This window comes from Varroa destructor, unplaced genomic scaffold (genome assembly GCF_002443255.2).
Source record: "Varroa destructor unplaced genomic scaffold, Vdes_3.0 BEIS01000004.1, whole genome shotgun sequence".
Taxonomy (NCBI): Eukaryota; Metazoa; Arthropoda; class Arachnida; order Mesostigmata; family Varroidae; genus Varroa; species Varroa destructor.
This window is the reverse complement of record NW_019211457.1, coordinates 17978735-18002357: the sequence shown is the minus strand read 5'-3', so window position 1 is coordinate 18002357 and position 23623 is coordinate 17978735. Positions and strand designations below refer to the sequence as shown.

The 23623-nt window shown below is 40.1% G+C and overlaps 2 protein-coding genes across 7 annotated transcripts in view; one reads left to right on the top strand and one right to left on the bottom strand.

Annotated features, from left to right (window-relative positions):
* Window positions 1-23623, top strand: part of sona (sol narae metalloprotease) — a 247384-nt gene that overhangs the window by 42857 nt on the left and 180904 nt on the right. The gene's annotated exons all lie outside the window — the stretch shown is intronic.
* LOC111250254 (uncharacterized) overlaps window positions 1-23623 on the bottom strand; it is a 68731-nt gene that overhangs the window by 22650 nt on the left and 22458 nt on the right. The window contains exons 3-4 of one of the 4 annotated variants that reach the window (XM_086987913.1): window positions 22135-22329; window positions 21621-21959 (exon numbers count right to left, since the gene is read on the bottom strand). The exons of 1 other annotated variant lie outside the window; for it this stretch is intronic. The gene's annotated coding sequence lies outside the window, so the exon portion shown is untranslated. Of the gene's footprint in view, window positions 1-21620; window positions 21960-22134; window positions 23103-23623 lie in introns of those variants that run through there. 2 more of the 4 variants (XR_015326982.1, XM_086987911.1) reach the window with 2 other exon arrangements.

The following is a 23623-nucleotide window of genomic DNA, read 5'->3' as shown; positions in this document are numbered from 1 at the left end:
TACAAACGGACGGGTGCCTGTATAGACAATATATCGTAATAAAAATAATAATCGTAATTTACAAACGTACAATGATACGCCAAAGTTGTTTTTACTATTATTACGGGTTGTGCTAATTTAGCATTAACAACAAGGCTTAAGAAAAAATATGTTTTTAAGAGATGGAGGCACCGCTTGACGATCGGATGCAACACCCAACGGATAAATGGGTTGTGAGAGTCGCTATGAAATCACCGCTATCCCTTTAACCTTAAATAACAACAGCGGCAACAAAAACAACAGTCTGATTATAATCGTTGTCAAGATCAGGTTCACCATGTTCAAGATGATTACGTTGCTGTTGCCGCTGCTGCACCTGCTGACCCCCCCCCCCTCCTCGAAGCCGTTTTTGCGTTCGATGTTGAAGGACGATTCGTCGATGTTGAATGGCGATGGCCCCGTGCTCTTCTGCGATATTCCGATACATTTTTGTGTCATCCCATCGTCGTCCTGTGCCTACCGCATAGTTGACGATTTAGCCTCTTTAGTGCCCTTCTACTATATCTACTATTATGTGTATATATAATAATAGTAATTATTGTTCTGGCTTGTGAATCCACAGTGAGAATGGGGGTGGCTTCAAGTGTGGTCGCCATAAAAGCAGCATGAGCAAGCGGGCGAACAATCCAGCGAATCTTTTCGAAATATAATTAATGAGAAAGCATTATGAAAGGCCAAAAGACGGTTTTGTGGTGTCGACGTTGACGTTTTTGTTGCCGTTAACGTCAAGCTGTTGTGCATATGATCCACGTAGACGGCATGTATTATGACTTAGGGTACATGGTATCGGAAAAAGTCTAGCAAGGATGTTACATCGAGATGTTAATACAGACTGAATACTATACATCCGTAGTCGAGTCCAGCTTCATGACAGCTGTAGGGGGTTGACTAATCCAGCCCTAACTCAGATCGAGTAGGTTCATTTTCATGAATAACAAGATATATTATAAATTTAGAGTTATATATTATAGTTGAGGTATTTGTATGCGATTGTGCGAATACACATCGACAGCTTACATGTTTACGTGTGTCATAGGTAGAAGTGCATACTCTTTAGGAGTTTATGAGTGCTACGACGAAGCGCTGTTGTAGAAACAAGAACAACAAGCGATTGATATTTCACATGGCCATATATCAATGACCGAAAAAAATCTGAGTCTGTTTAATAAAATAAATTGCTTACTGAAGTTTAGCGAGTCACTGCGAACGAATCACAGATGTATAATACCATATCATCTGTGTAATATACAGATATATATATATACGTACTTTGTAACTTGTCTATTTGTTTAGGTATCAGGCCTATGTTGTATATATGTTATGTATTAATTCGACATGTAGACCGGCTTTCAAATAGAAGCTGGGTAAAGGAGGCAAACGGGATGCATTTCCGGATTGGCTAATTTATCCAGTCCTGAACTGCATCAAGTATTTAGCTCGATAATGAGGCCAAATAGTCATATCAAAATTGCAATAATTGTTTTTGTTTGCGTATGCGAATATAAAGATTTAGAGGCTAAATTAGCGGAAAGAGGCTAGCGGTATAGTAGCTGGCGCAAATTTTCGAAAGTGAGATATCTGTCACGCGTCGCTCACTAATAATCACAGCTTTTGATTGTACGTTTTAGCTATCAGCTGTTGCCACAAGGTGAATGAACTTCTTCTTCTTCTTGAATTGTCTTCTCGTGCTATGTGAGTAATAAAACACTGTTCATACGAGATGAGCGCTATTCCGACTAATCGGGCACAATAAAGTCTGCTTTCTAATTGTGTCAATCCAATTTTTGTCATGTCGTAGCTATTATGACGCACTACGCACGACAGGTGTGATTAAGTCAAGAAGCATAATTGCTATGTGGGCCCTTGTTAGATGCTTTAGTTCTTCTAAGCTAAATCTGTTAGTATCCTCAACGTTGTTGTAAATACGGAAAATGATGAACTAAATTGCCTCTATATAAATCAAACGTTTAAGCCTCTTTTAAGTATAATTCTTCTGTTTCATTAGAAACAATTTCGGGTCAAAATTTTATGAACGATCTGAAGCATAGAAGATGCCTTAGGAAAAAAATGGTTGAGATGCATTATTATGCGGAGACCATCGAATATAAGAGTACTTTGTTCCAACATAAACTAATGACAATTATGCAAATAGTCATCTCGTCTCAGTGTACCTATACTTTGACTGTTATATTTTTGCTATCGCCGTTAATCATTCCTTGGCTCCCAGCACGAAACGAACCGTGTGACTGTTTGGGTCAGAATCTAGACCATGACGTGTCTCTAAGATTACCACGTTAATACGTTACCCACTAGACCATCACGGGGACATTGTGTTCGCGTTTAAATGCTGCGAAATGCTTGCGCTCACGCGCGTTTCAGACTAAAAGTTCAACTCCGGTTTTAGGATTGCACAATAGATCAGAAACAACTAAAGCTAGTTCACTAAAACAGGCTCGTTAAGGTTCTTTCAGCTCGTTAAGATTTCAAGGAAGTTTTTGCGTACCTATATGTTCGCTGGAGATTCGTTTTAAGCATCCTTAGCGGTTATGGTATTAATATGAACCGCTTGATTGTACTTAATGTGAAGTCTACTTATGTAAGTGTACTTGATGCAAAGGCCAGCTATTTTTGCCAGCACTGTTATCTACCTAGAAGGCGTTGTACGTTAATAATGCGTCTTTTTATGACGAATTTCTCATATACCCAATAGATGGTTGCAATGATGTATGAACGGCATATGCGACCATCAAGTGATTGCGACCTTTAGTAATAACAAATATGGTTTGTGTTGAATTGTCTATTGAAACGACAATTGATTGAAGAGTCACCACACCACCGCAGGGCACAAGTCTATTTTTAGTAGCGATGACCACTTTGACCTACATGTTTTTAAATGTGGGTACTTCATGTTTGCTGTTTCATTCTACAAATATCTCGGCGCTTCATATGCTCCACAGTGAGAATACGAGCTTAACATAAAACAGATTAAACATTATCGTGCTGTCAGCAACAATGTTGGAAATATATGGTTGAACGTTTCCTGTGATTATCACGTTTACACAAAAAAAAAATATAATCTTGCAATATTTTTGGTTTAAGGCTATGCCTGTCATTTACGCCAAATAAAGTACAGGTGTTAACATCGACCGATCACAGGCACTCGTATATCATTATCGAACATTGGGCTTCGTATATATATATAGTGGCTAACGCAGGGGAACACACGAATAGAAGTGCAAAACTTTATTGTTTTTACAAAGCCTATTGTCATTATTATAACCATGTTAGTCAAAGTCAATTAATCATTTCTAAATGTTTTCCTGTACACGTGCGCAATCTTCAAGAGATATTTCAAGTCCCATCTCCGAGTTACATTACAGTAAAAATGTACGTTTGAAGAAGCTAAAGGCGACGATAACGTTCTCGTATCGTAATCTTGATCAGATCACCAAACAGGCATGGAATACTGGAAATGATCTTATTGCCTTACCACTCCGATCAATTAGCACTACACCTAAACCGAAATAAGCTACAGTTCGTCTGCTTACGAGCAGCTGTCTTCCACTACTCCTCTACGGTTATTTTACCAACCTATTTAAATATGAACAAATTCGATTTATATTGTACCCAATTCAAAACCCATACTTTTATAGTCATCTGTTTACTATTCTTCTGAGCCTCTATTGCACTGATATTATTGTCCGATTTAAATTAACTAGTTACATTAATTATATTTTCCCGTACTATCTACGACTCCTCGTTACTTTCGAACTATTGTTCTGTTATCCTGTCTCAGCAACTGGTTACTCTCCCATACTTATCCGTTTACCTGCGTGGCGACCTCGTTACTTGGCTCCAATTAATTCATTTGCCCATATTATGCTATAGCGACTCATCTGTAATATCCTGTTAATTAAATAACTAACTGACTAAAAAAATTGCAAATAAAATTTCTACACGAATTTCACTCAGTTTTTGCAAGTAAAGCCAGTCTTTACTTGTGCGTACCTATTTAATCTAGTCTGAAGTGCAAGCGTATATTAAATACTGAGTTATTATCACTCCTTCAAACTGATCATAGGTAATAGCGCTCTCTCGTTAAAATGCCTCTGTAATCCTTCGCGCATACCGTATCTCCTCATTGAGATCAACCGGTTTTCTAAGTATTTCGTTTTTGCAAAAAAAAAACACAATTTTCTCCATCAAGTTTATTTGTATGCTCTGGAGCTTAAAAACACTATTTGTAAACACTTTCTTTTAATGTAAACCCTTCAGAAATTCGCCACGCGTATCGAATGGACAGTCCAAAAAAGACTTCAAATGTTGGCCATTAAACGCCTTAAGAAAGGACGACCCTGTGCCTTTAAAAAGGCATATTCCAACTGCCAACATCTAACTCGCAACAAACCAATGCCAGATTGGCACACAAACAAAAAGACGTTAAAATGACCAAAGGGTTACAAGATCGCTATTCGCGTTAACTGGAAATTTCAGCACACGTATACGTCTCAGTTTCATGGGCTATACTAGGGAAAGAAGTTCTAACTTCGCGAACGGTGTCTTACATAACATCATAACAAGATGTAAGCAAATTCATTCCAACCACTTTCCGTAAAAAAAGTTTTCCCAGCTCGCGTGTTGAACTTTGCCCTGCCAAGCAATTGACACTCCTAAAACCTTTTATTACAAAAAGGATTCTTCTGTGGTACAACAGTTCTCAGATTTTTTTGTCCCTCTTAGCCTATTACTGATTCTCTTATTGATGCTAGAAACATTTCTTTACCAAAGCATTTTATTGCTTAAAAATGAAAGCTAAGTTCAGTAACTATATGTTTTAGAAAGCATTTAATCATGACCTTCTTTTTCTCTGCTATAATTACTTCTACTATTTCATTTCTGTAGTAATTTCATATGGATGTTATTGCATGCGTGTTTTACTCGCGCATGAAGCTCCCCAGTTCTCGTTTTGCTAGTCTTGGTTAAGAAACTAACAGGCAATATTCAAACCTTCACCGGCGACAACCAGCGAACGCTCACCAACTTTGGACGACGTGGTCCGATTTAAATCAAACATCATTCATATTTGATTAAGCTGCTTGGTACAGGCTTACTCGACATCAGTCAATAATTTATTAGACGGATGATCGTTCTACTTTCATCAATACGATACCAATACAGTTTTCACATTTGCTACCACTACTACAAATCCCTCTAGCATTATGGCACAAAAAACCCTCCACTGATATCAACAACATTTTTATGCCAGCACCAAACGTAAGCTGGGATTTTCAGCCTTCGGATTTACCTTTAGCCGCCTATTCGCCAGGCACCTCGTATATGTTGTGTCACCCAGCGTTCTTTCAAACCGTTGTTTCCCTTTTCGTCTTCCTCGATTCAACCGGTCGTGTAGATATCACTCAGTAAGCCCTCACAAAGCTACAGACATCCAATTATCGGTGATATCCGTCCACTAGGATGAGAAGCATCTGGAATGACTTCAAAGGGAACTTTTTCTCTGTGGTATGAACAACTTGGTTACTTTGATGATCGCTCGAGGCGCGACCTGTGGCCCGGACGCTACTGTTTGTCGGAACGTCGCCGCGATCGCTAATCTACAACGATGATGATATTGATCATGATTTTAATGATGATCTTGATGGCGGTATTTGTTCAGTGCATCGAATAAACGCGGTTTGACGCCATTATTATCATGTTAGCAACGTCCTGGAGGTAACCAACACTTTCATCCCCGAATAACTTATGGCTGGTTCATGATTGCAATCTAAGGTCGATGGGTTTTTCGCGCGGTCGTCGTTGCTTCACCGTGTCATTGATAATCTTTTCATTTACACAAAACGCCGTTATTACTGTAAGACGAAGGTAGAAGTACGGCATAGTGACAATCGTTGCGTGTTTTTAAAGTATTTTCATAATACGTTTTTGCTAGATAACGTCGTTGCTGTTTTTGTTTTTATTTGTTCCTTGCTCACATGTAATCATTAGTGAACAATAAACAACACGTAACGAGCTCACAAAGATCCAGACAACACGACAGTTACTTCGTGCGCATGTTAATGTGTGGGGGCTCAAAAAAACCGTAGAAGCGAGAGTGTGCGTGACCTCTGAGTAAAATGGAATGGAGTAAATGGAAACCCGAAATAATATAATTGAATAAATTAAGTTAGGATAGGTGAATTAACAATGGCGGCAGCACATGATAGTAACCGCAGTGGCAGTCGTTGTGAATTTCACCACCAGACAAGTGATGTCCCTATAATTTATACATTTACTTGTGTTAGTACACAACGGTCAGGCTTAAGTGGTTGACAAATATTAACATCTAAAGTTCTCGACTTATACCTCGTTTATTGATCCACATACGATATACGTCTCAGTACACACTATCATGGACAATGGCCTAAAAGGCTGCATGGCCAAACGTAGTTGAACTACCGTGGCACGCAGAGCATCATGGCCTAACATATTGCGTAAGGCGGATCTCGCTCCTGACGCCATCATCCGCCAGCATTTGTATCGTTATTATCTAATTAAGTCATATATATTCATGCACAAAAAAGATTTTATTATCAGAGCATTGTTCTTTTTTTAATTTTAGTTAAGAGAATGACTTTGTCAACACACAACAATGTTTGACTTGAGTATGACGATGGTGCTCATTGGATATAGTCATTGCTAAACAATAACGGTACCTAACAACCGGGTCTGTTTAGCAGTCACGCCGGAGGATCAAGAAAACGAAAAATTAGTTAATAACTTTAACACGTAAGGCGAATTAAAGCCTTACAAGATTATAGACAAGTTGCTGGGCACTGAACTGAAACAAGAAGCCAATGGCGTGCTTGAAGATTTTGCCGCCTTCGTTTTTATAAGTAAGTATTATTATCAAGAACGGGAATCGTTTGAAACTAGCAAATATAAAATAAGATCATTGTAGATTATAATATAGAACCGTAATACTGAACAAGAGTCCATGTTAGTCGTAAATTCTTAGCACGATTCGCGTACGGGTAAACAATAAAACAGCCTCAAACAAAAACAGCCATAAATTATATAGTTATTAATGTATAATAGAACTTTTCAAGAGAACTTTTTGACTCTTCTTGATTGTGTCTAGATACCGATTTTCTATGTATCGTCGTATTGCTTTTAACTACAATACAGCGTCTATCGATCCACTATGGCTTTGCGTTAGACAACTCCAACAGTCTGATCCGGATACACCGATCAACGCTAATCTGAAGGTATCGTTTTCTTATAGAGACAATCCGGTTTGCCGAAATAGCGAATGTTGGTACAAAATCTGTAGTTGCCCATGCCTTTAATCTAAAACAGTATTTAATAGTAAGCCACATAAATAAAATACGAAATAATAACTTAATTAGTGTTGATACTCCAATGAGCACTAAAAAAAGCGCGTTTATTAGTCACCAGAATCGTGTGAGATTTGAAAGTCACTGGCTGTATTGATTACGACTTTATGACACATAATAGTAACAATAAACGGTGTAGTACAATTTCTCTATCGCTAGTAGGACTTAGAGCGGCTGCCTTTGGTCTCATTCCGCCAGACATTTGGCTATTTTGCGGCACATAAGACTTTTTTACAACTAAGAATTATCTAGCTTCTAGACAATGATCGACCTTTAACTACGTAGGATGTCATTTAACGCAACAGTAATTACATGTGTCCTAAATCGGAGACCATAGACATGTCTGATATTTCTTTGGATGTTAACAATGTCAGCTTGTAAAGACTTCGCTCAAAAGGATACTACAATCTTCATCATTATAAAACTCCTAAACGTAGCTAATAGTTGCAGTGTCTTAAGGTTTGAAAAAAAACTCAATGCTACTGACGCTCGATAATTATCAATTAAATGACCGAAACTGACAAAAGCAGATCAGTTTCATATTATACCACTGTTGTCACATGACAGCATAGGACGGATAAAATGCAGACCCAAACTACTGCGCTTATATATGTGATATACGTATAAATCATCCGTGTAGTTGATTTCTAAATAGGTAACACATGCAACATGAGCATCTGGCATGTCGAATGAAGTCGCATATCGAGCTTGATTCGGCGACATGAGGAAATTCGAGGTGCCCACCTTTACGGAAAACATATTCATATCACTAATAATAACAGGTGATCCAGTCTTTAAAAGCTATGAGTAATCTTCAACAGTAAGATCTTTGTTGACCCAGACAGTTTACTAGGAAACAACGTATACGGTCAATACCATCTTTGCCTGTGCTGTTCTAGGTAACATCACGCCGGCTACCACGAACTAAGTTCAACGGGAGAATTTATCTATGAAATCCTGTGATATGAATTAGAACGTACACTGTGAGTCGACGTAGTCACAGTTGTTTGTGTTAATCCGTCAATCGTATTCGTATATTTAATCCCTGAAAAAGTACGACAGGCGAATGTATTTAAGCCCTCAGCCGTTAGTCGTTTATTGCTTTCCCAGCTCAGCATTCCCGATAATCTGGTCAAGCCATATTTTTGCTATCGTCTTCTGCTGGTGTAGTTCGTACTGTCGTAGAGTTGTTGTTGAGATGTAGCAATCGATCGGGTAGCGATATTCAATGCAACAAACAGCTAATAAGAATTTGAACATTTTGAGAATTTGAAGATGAACTGTATTAAAACATTGAGAAATCAGATTATTATGTAAGTCGCACGGAACATGCGATAGGCTGAGCCGCACGGAATTACGGAATTGTACAACTTCCAACAAGCCGCTTGCACCGTAGCCAAATTTATATATATATATATGCGTGTGCGATTTAAACATTGGAAATATATTTCTGTTTATGACGAGCATTGTCGGTGCTAGAATTTACTAATATTACGCTCTTTGGTTTTAAGTTGCTGCGTATCTTCGTAAAATTTCAGGTTCACATATTTTTTGCCATCTTTAGGAACAAGAAAAATAGTGTTAATGAGACTCGATCGGCTTGTATTCATTGTTTTTGCTTGTTATGATGTCCATACAATTACGTATGTCATGTATTAAGCGCAAAACGTCTAACGGAACCATTGATATCGCTGGGAATCACAACTTTGGTTCCCATAGTAAGAGAATCCAGCTGCGTAGAGACACACAAACGTCTATGTTGCACTGTATTTGTCAAAGATTATTTCTGTCTTCCCGAGTATTTTCATGGGAGAAACTGCTTCACCAGATCAGTACTTCAGACTCATTCACTGCAGCTCATTTTGGCCAATTTCCGGATATTTAAAAGCTTCAAGTCAACGATACTGTCTTGATATCAAGAACTTTTAATTATTGGTAAGCCATAGAAGACGACAAGCAAGCCCTTATTGATTCGCGTCACTTCAAGCTGACTCAGATGCAGCTTTCGCTAATGGGTGGCAAGCAAATATTGTGATCAGGTCTTCATGTCATATTATTAATATATGGAGTCTTGTTTGTACGAAAACGCGTGATTGGGGAGCATGTCTTTGAAAGTGCTTTCTGAGTTCATTATCCTCTGTGGCACCATTCCCGTGGAGTGCTAATGGTGTGCCCCTTGCTCTATGCAATTCGCATATAAATGACATTATGCCGTCTTCTTCGTGAAGATCGGTACAGCCCTTTCTAATCGGTCCAAACGTAATAACAATCATAACCTAAAAATCTCGTCATCATTATTTCCACTGTATATATTTCTAAATCGTCAGTATATATGTACATATGCATGTAGGGCTGTTATAAGCAAGTCGAGCAAGTTCTGAAACCTTTGAACGACGAGCGGGTAGCAGATGACATTTGGTCGATGGCTACTTCAGTCTTCTAAGAACTTGTGACAGAAAACTGGTGGAGTTTACTCCAGGAAATGTGTTCAAACCTCCTTTAGTTTCCAAAAATCAACGCTCACAAGCGACATTTCTGCTCTCTGAAAGCCACAAGGCTGTAAATAATTATTAAAAATAACATTACAAATATGACATTAAGCGAGGAGGCCTTAAGCGAAAGCACAATACGTGAACGGTGCAAAGTTTCAATAACTTATAATAATGATAATAATAATCCCTGCATTGAGCAACGGAGCATTGAACCTTGCATCAATTCGCTTAGCCTCCAAATTTAAATTCATATGATTACGGGGCTTTCCATGCTTTAAAGGGGGCAACTGTTGGGAAAGCATGTCTCACTATCGATTTGTTTCAAAAAACCATACAGAAATTACACGCGAGTGGTAAATAAATGATTATCCAGAAGCTTCCAGGGCGCTAGGTCAAGTCCGTCAAAAAAGTAAACGAGAGTAGCTCTAACATAAACTAAGGTCATTCATATTCAAGGACAAGCAGTTCAGAAGTTAATCAATTCCAAAGCCCGCCATGTTCGCTTGTAACAGCCTAATAAGTAAAAAAAAAAGTATATAAATATATATATATATATATATATATATATATATATATATACATTTTTTCCATTAGGCAAGTGCCAGATGCGTCAGTCTATCTGAAAAGCCTCCAGAGTCGGGTGTGCAACGTCAAACACTTTACGTTTATGTCAAAGATTTTGTTCGTTTATTTTGGACGCAAGACTAAAATGGATACAGGTGTTAATCGACGATCAAACTGGACTGGGATTAGCAACATGTGACGAAGATTCTATACCTCATTATATTATGACCTCGTTATTTTCTAACTAGCTCATGTTATCAACTCCAACATAAATGCAAAAATAGTATTTGCCTTGTGTCTTTGTGACGATACGCGCACACGTTCTATTTTTTTAAAAAATAAATATATTTCAAAAATAGTTCAAAGAATCTAATAATCGGAAAATGAGTATAGATATTTGAAATATCCCAAGTTGATCAGTAATCGCATAAAACCGCATCGAGATATGTGCGTGCTTTTGCGTGTCTTTATGTCCATATGCACCCAGATATAATGTTGTATTTAAGGTACTTGGGTAACGTAAGTGAGTGGCTCGGGTATAAGGAACTATATAACCTTAATAATAATTTGATATACATATATAAGAGAAGCAGATTTACTTTCTGTGCGTCTATATTGGTTTATACAGGTTTCTCGTATTAACCTAAATGAGTTTTGTCATCTAACAGTGCCCGGATTCATTTGTGTTGTCTGGCGTTATGGACTCTATTTGAACTGGCGCTTGGCGTAGCCGTTGGGCAGTATTTTCGCAATCCCTAACGCTGCTTTACATTCAGCTGACAGACAACAAGTACACATTATATATGTACGCATAATATTCCTTACTCACACTTTAGTATGTGTAGTATATGTCTAGTTGACGGGATCTGTGGCGTCTGGAAAAAAAGTTAGTGTGTATACACAACAGAAGTAGTATACAGAATCTTTATTGTGGTGCCACCATCTTTTGTTATAACTAGTTTCTTGTTTTCTCCCCATGGCTTTCCCCATCCACTCTTCCTTCTTGTCGCAACCCATCCGGGGCATAAGAGGGGGAGGTGGGGGGGCGGGGGTAATGACGGTAGTGGTGTTTTCATTGTTATTGTTTCTGATTATGGTTTGTCTAGCACTAGTGAAGTTGGCGACGATAGCAGTTATATTTGCTCGTCGATCCAAGCAAACGCTGCTGTAGATGTTGTTCAGTCGGCGACGTGCGAATAAGCACAAACACAATAACGATATTAGTAATGGTGGTTGTAGCATCGCGTACAGAAAATCTCGCAGGACATCAGTTCAACTGTTGCCCGGTAGCGTCCGCCAACGTCACTCAACCACTACTAATATCAGTGCTGCTATATCGACGACGACCAAGCCAGCGCTGTTGCCGTTGTCCGCAAATAGCGGCTATATGAATAACGCCGTCAGCTACGAAACGTTGACATTTGCTTGCCACTGTTGCCCCCTTTTTTCTACTTTCGTTGTTGCACGTCTAAGGCTATCAAAGCTAAACAATGACGCGCTGTTCCAGCCACTGCTTCCAGCCGCCAAACGTCTTTGCTCATTGGGCGCGAATAAATAACAGTAGCAGAAGCAGCAGCGTTATGGTCGTTGCCGCTGTCGCCACTCAAAACTGCCGCAATGCAATGGCGCCTGGGACTGTTGGTGACGACGAGGATACCGCTTTGACTCCCACTATTGCTATGCACGTAATAGAAGATGGCTAAAAAAACAAACGGTGAAAAATGACAACAGCGTGCGCCATAAGATCAAAATACGACAGTGAAATACGCACAGAGACAGTCACAGCCGGTCGAATCGAAGCCCTCATTCGACAACCAGCAAACCAATGTTGATGTAAATAAAAGCGACAGCTCACGATATATCACCCACAAAGCACGAACGCATACACAGCGAAGGACCCGGTGACACGTATACGACGAGACGTCAAAGCTCGGCCGCGCGGGGACGCTTCTAACGAATTCAAGTACTACGAAGCTGTAGTACTTTACATGCACTCTCGAAGGGCAAGACACACACACACACGACAGTCATATCAGCAGAGGCCCCATCAGCATCATCAAAAGAGGATACGGATGAATAAAAGCTTGCTTGATTTCTAAGTGGCAGTGAATAATTGCAAAAGCAGCTGACTGGCCACGGCTATGACGCCATCGTAGGGAAGGAGGCGGGTGAGAGGGGCTCGCGTAACGTAACAACTTCGGCTACAGCTGCAAGGATAATAGTAGAAAAATTATAGCGAGATAAAATATTGCCATCGTATTGTATTGTATTATATTACATAACATACCACACTGCCGTTGCCGCGAAACACAACAACAACAACAACAACAACGCAGAAATCTCCGTGTGACATACGGACGGTACAGTATAGTCGCGAGCAGAGGAGCGATGTTTCAGAATTACGGTAGAACTCAATAGGTTCGCAATATGTATGCATACGAGCGTAAGCGGTTCTGATGTGTCTTTCGCCTTCATATGCATGCAGGAGAACCATTGATCTTTAGAGTAGGTAGATACTATTAGAGATTACAGGTCACCAATCTTGATTGTTTTCTGCAGACTTGATGACTCACTATATTCAGTGGTCATGCTTGCACGTAATGATATGAAAATTGTGATGCAAAAATTTCAGACGCATCGACTAGCCGGAACGTGGGTGATGGCTACGGCGGAACGTTCGAAAAAAATGATCATTACAATACAATATTTTGACATACGTACGATGTGAATTTATCAGATTAGCATTTTTACCATATAACGCGCGCCTGTAGCTCAGCTCTGTCTTTACGGGTAGAGTCTCCAGATGATGACAAACTTGGGGGGGCCGATGGTTGAAGCTGGTCGTACGCGGTCATATATTCTTTCATAGAATTCGTTTTTACGGGACGTTCGTATTATATATCTGCAGACATCGCATAAATATACAATATGTGCCTCTTTCTCCCGATGGGCATTTTCAGTTATGTCCATTACGCCCAGTCACATGCCATACAAATCACAACACGCCAAACAGTTCAAAAGTGACACTGTTGTCAACTGCGAAAAATATCCAGACGAATAATAATAATAATACTAAGAATAATCAATAAAAATTTAATTAACTTTACTTAATAGCAATAATCAATCATAATTAACATAATCAGGGTACGATGTACGCGGTCCCTATGTTATTGCCACTATCCGAAGGCCACGTATCTTGTACTATCTCGTCCTACGGCCACTTATTTCACTTTGATTTAATACAGCGCCTCCTGCCCCTTATTTCCACGTTCCCTGTTTACTTTCAGAATTGGACTAAGAGATAGGTATGGTATATAGTGGCTCGTTCATTATATCGAGGTTCAGTCTTCGCATTAAATTCGTTTCTTGATCTACCCCACAACTTTCATAGATTAATGGCATCTGCGGAGGGAACGTGGCACTCACGATGACCAACATTCGGCTAACAGAGGTATGGCATTCAACAGAGGCACCATGTTCATTTGCTCAATACCCTACAATCTCAATTTATGCCACAGCCATCTCCGTCCTTAGAAAGCGCTAATCACTTTTACTTTCGTTTTTACATCGACTACCGCCTGTTGATCTTCACATATTGCCTAAAAGCACAAAAATGCGAGCGCTTAAATTTACGACAACTTTCTGCGCTTGTTAGCTCCGATTACCCCTTTCGAACCGTCCCGCCATTTTCTGAGTTTGCTACATCCGGATCTGGCCACCAATGAAAGCGACAGTGATCTTGACGGCAGACGACTGTGGTGGGCCCCTCACCTTGTACCAAATCGGACAGGCGTTGTTGAATAGGGTCTTCCGCCTTAGGTCCTACTCTTTGGTCGTCAACGAAAGCGAGCCACGTTGAAACTACAGTAGAACAGCATATGAATTCTTTCTTAAATCGGTTCATATTACTTCAAGGCCATGGGGCCTGCTGGCTTTCTCAATGTCTTAAACGTGCTCAGGTACTGTGATAAATGTGAAAAACTCTTTTTCTTTGTTTTTTTTTTGGGAAATTTATGCGTGAGCGGAAAAATTTAGGTCACAAGGCGAAGGCATGTACTGTGAATACAAAACTGGCTAGTCAGGCTGAGCAATAGAAGTAACATTTTTGTTGCAGAAAATAGAAACTTTGAATTAATTTTATAATATCGTTTGTTATACAATAATTTATGGTCTTACATAAATAGCTCCACAAGATCTTACTATTCTGACAAGAGCCGCTTATTATTGGATCAAAGAAGCATCAATAAAACGCTTAGTTTTTTCGGCTAAAGGCAGGCCCGCACCTTGACTGGGACTGTCGCGTCTACATTCTTCTGCTCGTCTTCAAATTTCAGAATGTTCGTATTTTGAAGTACGTAACTTTTGGCCGTGCGTCAACGGAACATCAAAAAACAATTTTTAAGAACCAAATAAATCACTCACAAATTGATTCGACGGACGATAAGGCTTTTGAAAGCTAGGCCATGCGTCACAGCGAGTACGGACGAAAACGTGAATAAAGTAATTTATGCTGGAAAATTGTCAAATTACACCTTGATAACTCGCAAAGGCAGCAGATATCGCACACGAATATCTTTTATAAATTAAAAAGCTCAGAGCTTTTTTCCAAAGGGCAAAAACAGTTCCGTTATCAACTGCATTAAAATTACCTTAACACATTTGGAGCCGGATCTGAAGTCGTCATTATATGTAACGAGACGTGGGCGTAGGGGTACGACCTGAGGATAAATTGTTTAAGTACCGCTCTAAACGCAAGTCCAGAACTTAAAGAGCTGCAATATATATACATATATATCGCAATCAAAGCGGTAGTGATAATGAACATTTGATGGGAAGGAATTTCTATACATGACAGATTTACCCTTGCCTAAAGCTTGTCTGAATGATGGCAAGGCAGACTTCTACGATTTTCGTGTTAAAACGAGTCAAGCACTGAAAGAATAGCAACTTAACGCGATTGTGTTCGACGCACACATTTGTTAGGGGCCGATAAATATAATGAGCCCAATTTCCCGGTAAAACCATTTTGAGTCGTATGCCTTGAGTAAGAAAAAATCGAATCTGCCTACTTCCGCTGAGTCGTTGGGAGCTTCTCTGATCGGTTATCTTTCCAGTTGATAAAATGCATGACCTTTTAAATATACCTTTAATATTTACTGAGTCTGAAAAAAGAAAATTCGCGTTGTGTAGAAACAAAATCTGTAGTAAACAGTATGCCATTGATATTACCATGTTTAATTATATACATACATATATTCGCCTCTTTGACATATACAAGCTAGCCTCTGTAGAGTATGCTGTATTCAATGGTATTCGCGACTGATCCGCATCTAACGTGTACGTGTGACGGGAACTAGTAGTAACTCGAAAAAACGTGCCTTATATCCTCACTTTATAGAGAACGACTGTACGAATATGTTCCAGTTGGCCAAAAAGCTTTCTACCTGTTCTCTATGGCTACGGTTATAACTGCGTTTCCTTCTTATGCTCACAGCATCGATGTCAAATGAACCATATGGCCTGGCTTGTTTTCGGTGTACAATGCATTGCTCAATTTCCCTTGCAATGATCCATAGGCGTCTGTCATTACCCCGTTGCTCTCGTCACTGATACCGCGTCGTTGTGGTCGTTATGTAATATCGTAGTAGTCAGTTTCAACAACTGGAGCTGACGCCGGAGCCTGTCGTCGTTTCTAGTTTTTCGCAGCATCGTCGCTCCGCTCCGTAACGCGCACAGGCCGAAATGTTTGTGCTCGCTGCTACTGCTGCGGCCGTATCTCAGTACAGCGGGATTCAGTGCCGGAGAGAAAATTTCGCTGTTATAGTGGCTCTACAGCCCTAAACAGGGCAACATGTGCAGCAACAGGACAACATTTGCCGGCTAATAGTCCGCTGTGTGACTGACTTGTGTTCGAGTTGTTGTTGTTGTTGTTTGTGAAATCTTTAAACTAAAACCGTCACACATCGTGTTGCAAACAAATAAAAACACCATCATCAGCAGTAGTAGTAAAAATGAAAAAAAAGTCGGAATGGCTTCATCCGAAAGTTTATTCCTGACACCGCCACTCTAGCGGCTAACACACGAGCGCCAACAGCAGCGGCAACCGTGAAGTAGTAGTAGCTTGCCTGAAACTCATTTCGACTAAATTTGAATTACTTCGTCGTCGTCATTGTTGCTGTTAAAGCACTGAACCAATAAGCGCAGACCCCATAAAGCGGAGGAACTTCGACTGCAGCTCCAACTACCAGCCAACTTCTACGACTTATCCTGTCGCTAATACGTTGTCTGTTTTCGAACCGTATCGATCGTCGTTTGCGCACAACCGCGCGCAATGCCTATATGCCATTTGTTCATCCGCATTTGTTCGTTTATCGTCGAGCCGACCATTTCTCCCAGTAGCCCGCGTGATTGCAGTGTGAATTTTTTTTATAGATTACTTGAACTTCATCTCCTGTTCGTCTTCCCAACATCACTTCTTCCTTTCAACCCCGTCGTTACCACTACCAAGACTACCACCAACCCCAGCGAACCCCAACGTATGTACGGTCAACGGGTACTTACAACAGAAACCAATGTGTTCTTACAAGATTATTTTATACGCATGGGATTCGTTGATCCACATATTTTAACATATGCGGTAGTACTATAGTAGGTGGTTTCTGTATTAATCCGTACCAACCGAAAGTATAAAATAATGGGGTATTAAAACTGACCATTTGTAGATTCCAAAGGAGATTTTAGTAGTTCTACTCGTTCTGCGCCTGGGCAGGGTGCCGCCGACAAAGCATAGCGCCAAAAAAAAGATCACGTCGTATACGAAAGCTTGTCAATTCAGATACGTGACCACGCGGACAATTTATAACCACGTACCAAATACACTGCGATAACAATAAACACATCTATGAAATAACCATTAACTCAGTTTACAGAACGGTTGCAATAGTAGTGACGTAATAACGCCGTATCCACGGCTGTCTTGTATGCGTGAAATATAGATTCAATTGAATTTATACAAGAAAAATACGTTTAGTAGGCCGTCACAGTTTTAGATTGCCAATGTGCAATGCCATAATAGTATCATACAGTTGATGTTCTATCAAAGATACAAAATTAGAGCACCACAGGAACAATAGCTGAGCAATAACCGAGCAGTTTCTATAGTGTTTCCTGGCGTATCCGCAGGGTCGTAGCGAATTTCGTTTGAAATCTATATAGGAGCGATGTACGCCCGAGGGTACAGATGATACTCGCAGCAGAGAATCAAAATAAGGCTAGTCACGTGGGCAGTTCAACCTCCCTGTCTGCCAATGACGAAAATATCAGCATCAACCGTGCTGCAACAAGCACGTGGTCCAAGCCGTGATCGAGAGCCATCCGCCACCAGTGGCCGTACTTGTTATTTACATGAAAGTTATATTCTTTAAAATGGTTTTATTGAAGATAATGTATGCCAAACGAAAGGAAATTTAAAGTTGGGTAGGATGTAAGCCCGTCAAACAGAAACAAATCAGTTTCGAGCCGAACGAAGGCATTGGCTTTTAACTGAAATAGGTTCGGCTCGAACTATGTGGGTCAACTTTTACCATAAGCCGCCTCTTCATGTGCTACGTGATACGTTTGAATGGTAATGACTTTTGTTGTAGAACTAACAGTTTGATGTAAGCTAATCTTTTTAAAGTAGCAGATTGGATACCGGGCGCTTTTTGGAAAGTATTATGCTATACGGCACTGATCTAAATGTCTCTTCTAAGCTCACGTCAGGTCGGTACATTGGCACAGGCACGCAGGCACAGGCACAGGTTGTTGTCTATCAACGATTCGATCCGCTTAAATTTCTGTAATTTGGTGGCAGTGAATTTAGCTGTTATGCCGAAATGGCCTACGCTCATTGGCTATGTCGCTAGTTATAACTCACAGTTGGTTTTGCCGGAAGACAGCAGGACATTTTCTCTAGATTCCCGCAGCTTTAGCAGTCGTTTGTTCAGTGCGACGCCGGAGTTCGTTCCATTTCAAAGTGAATCACGAAACTCAATAATCATTGAACATATAAATCAACGAGCATGTCAACGGTAGCACATAATAAAACTTAGCCCTATTGCTTCCACATCCTCATCCTGATCTACTAAGGCTTGTTTTCGGTCTGACGCTGAAAAATCATGTGATCATCGACATGCCACAGCCCGGATAGTTACGATGTACTATCAAGCGAAACAATACGTCCTTGACATGGTAGTCTTATTTTTCAATTATTATTATTTATGGATGCCTTAATTATAATGTATGAATTAATGGATGCCAAGCGTATCAATAATGAGCGTGTGGCATAGCCTGCCTGTAAACTGTCCAGCCATTTTAGATACAATCTCGTGTGTCTGTGTAGGTGTATCAGCCTTGTACACTGCGCCTGCTATATGCTACTAGTCGTTTGATGAAAACATTTTCGGTCTAAAGGGTCAAGGTTCCATTTTTGAGCGTTAATCCATATTGGTTGATGACGATATCAGAGATTCGAAAAAATCATTCTATTCGAAAAAATTTGCTTACTCAAAATAGGACTCGGCTAACTAAAAGTAGACAATTTATGTTTGTACCATAAAAGTGCAATGATTTTAGGTTTGAGTATCCCAGATGTCAAAATGTGCGGTATTGAAATATACCTCTACTAACCTCGGTAAGACCTTTGTGTCTAGCGCTGGTAAATGTAAATGTCTTTGTTTTTCGTACTTCAGAACTCCCGAAAATACGTCTTTACCATTAATGTATTTAGTTAAGTCATCTGCTGGAATCTGTTCAAGAATTCGGTTTGAATAGTGACTCAGGTAATACTTTTTTGTTGACGCCATCGACTGAAATCAGAAGCAGTCTGTTAATGTTTGTTCCGTCATCTTGCCAGACCTATTTCTTTTTAGCTGGGTTTCGGTCTTCGTGAACGAATCTTCTACAAGGAAGATATAAAAGAAATACTAATAGAAAAAGGCTTCTTGCAAACAATACTCCATTACACGTTTCCGGACCAGCAATGAATGTAGAGAAACACGGGTGCGAATTATCTTATCGAAGATAGCTACCTTGCCGCCAACATTTCGCTCGTGACAAGATGTCGTCCTACATCTTTTACTATGTCTATACATATATAAAAAAAAAAGTCACTCGTGTTATAGGTAGTTAGCTAATTACTACGATGTAACTAGATTTCGAAAGGTTTCGATGGGTGCGACCTTAACGGTCGCGCCCATTAAATAATGAACTTGTTTTAGATCGAACCGAAATATCCAAATGGTCAGGCACGACAATCGAAAAATGCACGACATAAATTTCACCAGTTTTATTGTCGCCATTCATGCTTACATGCGCATGTGGTGAATTACTACATGTGATAGAAGCAAAGGTCTTAGCGATCGTGCAATGGCAATGTGGCTGTGCACGAACCAGGGGTGTGAGACGGTTCCAGTTTGAACGCGGACGCACGCACTTCTCTGACGAAAATACGAGCGAGGGATAGAAAATAGTAATCGCTGTTTTTAATCGGCCCTTTGATTGTATTGAGTTACCTACTCAGACAGGCTTTTGAAACACCTGCACGGACCTCTAAATGTACGAGCTATCTTTTCTCATTTGGAAATCAATTTGTATAATGACCGGTTCATGGCTAATTATTGTACACTTGCTTTGGAATTTATTTTGTGCACCCTTCGTGCGTCCATGCCGATAGACAGAAGTAGCCGTGTTTCCACTTAAAGCATAACTATTCGGTTTAAAAAAAAATTCACTACATCTATAATTTGGCTTAAAATGTTTCCTTTAAGTTTACTGTGCGAATTCAATACGTCTATAGCGATCTTTAGCGTTTCCTTGCTTAGTCTTTATGTTTTTCTGTAACCAAAGCTCTGGTGACCCTGCAGTAGGCGTAGCAAATTTTTCTGCCGTTGCTGTGCTTTACGGACAAGTCGGGGGCGGTGGTATGCCTTGCTATCACCATTAGCAATAGTGGGGCTAGTAACAATAACAACACGAGAGGGTAGGGCTACCTGGGGGTACTTTATCAGGATTGCGAAATATAGTGCAATCAGAAAGCAAAAATCTCAATAGACACGCAACGGAAAATAACGGCAAAACTACAGCAGCAGCATAGCCACATGTTCCATTGCCCACCTATCCGATACGGCCGAAATCGCCGGCGGCAGCGTCTTTAAAGCCGCCGCTAAGATCTTCACCGGTGCTGCGTTACCGCCCATACACGCCTATCTGTCTGTCTACCCTCGAGCGCGAAGTTTTTGTTCCATTTCAGCTTAGGCTTGGTCTGATTTGGTTCGCTGGTGTTGTTATAACTAAATTATGTTTCTGTTACCCTTTCGATACTTGGTCAATGTGTAGCATAGGTACGGTAACGGCTTAATTGTGTGAATGTGTTTGTGTAATAAATTTATTTTCACCTATATATATATATATATATATATATATATACGTGACACTATAAACTTAAATATTAAGGTGCGTATGGTGAAAGAGTGTTATTCTAGACTTCAGATTATCAGGGGAGGTGTTTTGTTGCAGCGTTCCGTTGATAATGCGCCATCTTTGGAACTTTGGCGTTAAACGAACTTCCATCGTGGTGCTCGAAGGTCCACATTATCGCGAGTTTTAATACGGCTTCTGAAAAACCCGAGCAAGACTTTCATGGAGCTAATCGGAAGATCCTCAACAGAGTTTAGGTTTAACAGGCTGGAAAATTCACTAAAATGACCCTAAAATCGGTTTTTCATGTAGTTAGATTTTCGATATAGAACTCAAGCTCAAATTGTTAGTCTTTTTGATACTATCACACCCCCCCCCCCTCTGTACCTCTTGAAGTTTTTGCGTTTGAAGCTCCTTTACGTTTGAGACTTTTGGCCTGCTGCCAGTCAGAGATTTTAAATCTTTGCAATTTTTTATATAGAGCGTACTTGAGTGACACTCTAATAAACTGTCGCTTACCAATATCGCTTGACGCGTGATTAGTAATAAAACAATTACTTACGGATTAAAAAGGAATATTTAGTGAATGAGCAGTTAGTGGTTTAAATATAGAAGCTGCAATCGCAGTAGGTGGTGCTTATATTGACCAAGCATGGCCGCCAAAAATGATGCGTTTAGGACATAGAAAAAATTTCGTTGATGTATTTATTTTTATTTAGATTTTAGAAAGAAAGCGTAAGAAAAATCCTGTATATAGATATGCAGACCTAGCCCGTCTAACCTCTGCTTGACAGCCTAGTAACAGACCTCATATCTATATAACATCGTACATGTCCATAAACGCTCAATAAGGAAACGCCTATTTCACAGCTACGGTATAACGTGTACGACAGAACCCATATGTTTTTCGCTCTTCCTCCAGACATCGCTTCTATCTCACTTTACTGCATTTTTAATTACAGAACTCTCGAATCGAAACTCGATATGTCATCATCTGTTTGCCCCTGGTTACGTGCCCCTGCAATTGTCAGTCAAACGAAATGCGACATATGTCTTCGAACAGCTAGTAGAGGACAATATCGTAGAAAGAGTATGTCGAAAACCGTATACTTTTGCCTTGTTAATATAGACAATACCACGGCTCCACGTTACGGCCGGCGTCATGTGGCTTGTGTACGGATTCACGTACTTACCGTCGTTGCAATCACGCATCACCACGCGCCGTCCATGGACCTCTCCGTATGTCTCTATATCCAGACATGATAGCTCCGCATTCGTCGTTTCCACTCAGTCGTTTGTTGTGTTTTCCCGTTGAACTGTCAAATGTGTCATCGAAGCAGACCGACCGGAAAGCCGTCTGCGTGCGTGTTTTTGTCGTCCCTGGGCTTCTGTTGGAAAGAATCGGTTTAGTTGCTTCATAGGATCGTCTAGAGCATTAGGACCGCGCATACATACAGTAGTATACGGGCACTAGCTTGCGCAAGATTTACTCTCAACTTCCGACGGGTCCTGGCTTTTGCATAAGCGAAAAACGTACATCAACGCGTAGCTAGCCGCAACATAAAAAGATCAAAAAGCTGAGCCGAATAGTGGTAAAGTACTTCAATAACCAATCGCATTTCCTAAATCAGAACGTTCTGCCATGTTAACGTGTTGACGACGCCGCAAACCAGTGCATGTCGCAACTGCCGTAATCGTTGATTGCGCAAAAAATTGAAACATAACAGTCGTTTCATCTATGACGCCATAGGATAAAAGAAGACGACGGCCACAACGAATACATAGTTATAGCAATGACATAGCCAATAAGCTATATTAAGGAAAATCGAAAAGGAAGATTTGAAGGTAGATTGAGAGAAGCTGTTAGTTGTTGGACACCCCAATTTGAAGGACTGAAGTGATGGTAGATTTGATCTACGTTCGCAAACTCCCCAACGTTGAGCGGCGGGTCCACAAATCGAAATAGCGCCAACAGCTGATGTGTGACAAGAAATGACAGGGAATATATGTCACACTCTATTGTACGCGTGTCGTTGTATCATTTGCAGTCGTGCAGAATCAGAAAAGCGGCTGTCACGTAGCAGACAAGTGAACGCCGTCGGTAAAAGCTGCTGCTGTACGTTGTTTCTGTTGGACATGAGGTAAATAACGTATGATGATATGGGCTTCTATGTAAACAGATAATTTTATAGGTGACCTATAGGTAGACGCAAGAGCGTTATCGATATTAGGTGTAGAGGAGATGGCCCGCTATATATGATACTATTGATAAAGAGTTAGAGTAACGATCAGTTTAAGAGAGAGCTAAGTATTCAAACTTGTCGTTTACTTCACGTCGTATGAAGTTATCATGTTATTAACCAATTTTTATTGATATTTTCATTGTCTCAAACTCACCAGGGGCAGCGATGGGATGGCATCTTTATGTATTATAATTATAATCCATGCGCAACAATGTAATCTTACGTAATTCCAGCTTTAACAACATATAGTAGGACTACAATGGAAACTGGTTCACTTTACTAACACTTAAGCGTATGTCCCCGGTTGCTTTACCCGTAGTATGACTGGAGACCAATGATATGCTCTAGTCACAACCGGTTCCCGAAATTTGACCTCGATATCACAATATAGCGTAGATGAAAAGTAAAACAAGGAAAACTAATACCAACAAATCGACGA